The following is a 2,989-nucleotide window of genomic DNA, read 5'->3' as shown; positions in this document are numbered from 1 at the left end:
ACACCACTCTTAACATCAGACAATTCTGATAAGGTTCTTCACATCATCACCATCTGCTTCCTGTGTCTGAGACAATTTTTGTACCCATCTAGAAGTATCACATTGAACTTCCATTTCTTTCAATTTGATTCCCAGCCTCTTATGTGGCACCTTATCAAAAGCTTTTTGAAAGTCCAGATAAATAATATCATAATTTCCACTTTGATCATAACCTTTTGTTGCTTCCTCATTGAATTCCAGCATGTTAGTAAAACATGACCACCCTCTTATGAATCCATGCTGACTGATCAATAAAACTCCTGTATTTTCCATGTGCTGCTCAATCTTTCAATTAATAATTCCTTTCATTAATTTTCTATGATGTATGTTAAGATTACTGGCCTATAGTTGCTTGGATCTGCCCAGTCACCCTTTTTATATAACAGGATAATATATGCCATTTTCCAGTCCTTCTGAATTTCCCCAGTGTGTAGCGACTTCCTAAAAATATGTGTCAAGGGTTTATATATGCCGTTTTTCACTAAGCAGGGTAAAAAGTGTGGCATGTGCTGCCATGCCCCAGTGATGGGAGTGAGCCTCTTCATCATTTGTATGTTTAGCCAGGAAACACGGCTTTATTTGACTTTTTCCTTTGCCCGGTAGGACAAAGTGGGCATTGCCCATTTGCTTGGCTCTTTTGGCCTCTTAAGACAGCAGATTTCACAAGGTATCACACATGTCCATCAGAAGATCTCCTTACAGGAGATAACACTCGGAGATGAGAGGGGGCGCTCTCACTAACATTGTCATCTCCTTTTCTCTGTACTGTGCCAAGAAACCGCCCAGTGAAGGCAACTGACTCCGCCCCCTTCTGGTTGACTCTATAAAAAGTCTGGGTTTTTCAGAAGGAGGCTTCATTTTTAACAAGAGCTACCCAACGGACAGAGCTCCTCAGAAAACTTACCTAACTCGTGGCTAACCAGTCAATTACTTTGGTTTGTTTTCAGCCCTGATATTTGTAGGGCAAATAAGCCAAAGAGCATTTATTTTTGTTATAATATTGGACATTAATAAAACAGTTGGTGCCCTAAAGTGACATTCCTGCATCCAGCCAAAAGGGATACAGAAATTCAGCCGCAATCCCCCGCCTTCATTCCTGAGTAAATGACTGAATTGCAGCTAATACCAATTTCAGCCATGTACTTCATCTGATAACAAAGGTTGAAATCAGAGTTGAGCTGATATCTTTACAGAGACTCATTCAAACAAGAAGGCACTGAAAAGGACATTCATGTAGGCTTGTGACCACCAACCGAACTCGACCTGGATGTGATGGACAAAATAACACTCCTATAAGCTGACAAAGATTCTCTAACTGGAAGTGAACTTGATCCAATCACCAGCAGTTACACCTTCCTTCAAAACTAGCTGTATCCATCTCTTTGTTCTCTTTGGAGAGCCAAAAGAGGACAATGTACTTTTGTTTGGGGGAACTGAAAGCTGACAATCTTTTCTTTTTGAGAGTTGAAAGCTGATAAGCCATTCTCTTTGGAGGAGAAGCCAACCACTGCCTGTAGAGTAAAGAATTATTTGGGATGGAAGCTAATATCTTAAAGTGCAGTGGGTACAGCAAAGAGCCTAAGAGTGACCTGAGGAAGACAGCATCACAGCACTCCATGAACAAGGAACCATGTAATAAAAACAAAGAGTGTACTCTGATGCAAGAAGTTATCCACTTGAACCTCAGACATCATCCTTGAAGACTTGATATCTGTGCCAAGATAAAGAGCCAAGAGCTCTACATAGCCAGTAAACTGCCTTCCGCTTTGTGTTGTATGTCTGTCTTGCATTCTGTCTTCTATGTCAATATATACCCAGTTATCATATTTCTATGATTCTTGTGTTTAGCAGTAAATTGTATTATTCTGTTTATTAAAATGGTAAAAGTATAACGGCTGCAAATCCCCTTCTACAGAGAAAGGTAGGGAAAATAAAGTGAGAGTCTTACAAATTAGTTCAATCAATTACTGGCATTGCTAAAGGCAAAACTGATAATTAACTACCTGTCTGCTTAACATCAATCGATTCTTTTTCTCCCCTCCATATCCATTTTCCTACATTTATTTGGTGGGCCCGAGTTAAAACTCTTGTAATTTCCTACAACCCTTTAATTGACCCTTTTTCTCCTCTTCTCTCTGCTCTCCAAAACAAAGATGGACAGTAGCCAAGCTGAGTCCCTGTGTCTAATGCTCAAAGGCACCAGTTTGATCCAGTGGCATCTCTTTTGGGCATAGAGAGTGTGCAATCAGCTGAGCCTACACAGTTCTGCCTTAATACATCACTTTTACCAACTGACTGCCATTACGCATTGAGTAATGTGCATTATGGACAGATGACTTCTGAAAGGCTGAGTTACCAAGGGACACACCCAGAGCTGACATAAAGTGAACTATTTAAGTATTCGTATTAAAAAACATGTTGATTCCTGGTTTGAAAAGACATCTTTAAGGAAAGAGGCAGCTGTAAATTTGTCCTGTATGACTAAGTGGGGGTGTGGGCATGCAAATGTATCCTATGATGGACTGGTGACCTGTCAAGGTTTTGTTCCCACCTTGCATGTACAAAAAACTGAGGCCAGGAGACATTGCACACACAATTCATCTATCTAAAGAGAATACCTGCTAATGGAAGCCAGAGTCAATGCTCCTGGTTAGTAGTTTTCCATGTTATAAACTAATACATGTGTCAACTGTATTTTCCTCCCAGACACTGTCTCTACTCTCTAACCATGATATTTTCCTTCTTTCTTACTTTGTGTTACAAACAACCTGTATCATAAGTGAATAGAGGTTAGTGCTGTTACGAGACATTTGCAGAATCCTGACCCACATACTGTGTAGATAGGGCATGACCTCCATGTGTCTGTGTAGATTTTAAATGAGTAGACAAGCTTCCTCCCACATCCAGAAGACACACACGATGTCCAATACATGTAAGGGTTTGTGATGGA

Source organism: Erpetoichthys calabaricus, chromosome 11 (assembly GCF_900747795.2).
Source record: "Erpetoichthys calabaricus chromosome 11, fErpCal1.3, whole genome shotgun sequence".
Classification (NCBI taxonomy): domain Eukaryota; kingdom Metazoa; phylum Chordata; class Cladistia; order Polypteriformes; family Polypteridae; genus Erpetoichthys; species Erpetoichthys calabaricus.
The sequence above is the reverse complement of the archived record's forward strand: the minus strand, read 5'-3'. Positions refer to the sequence as shown.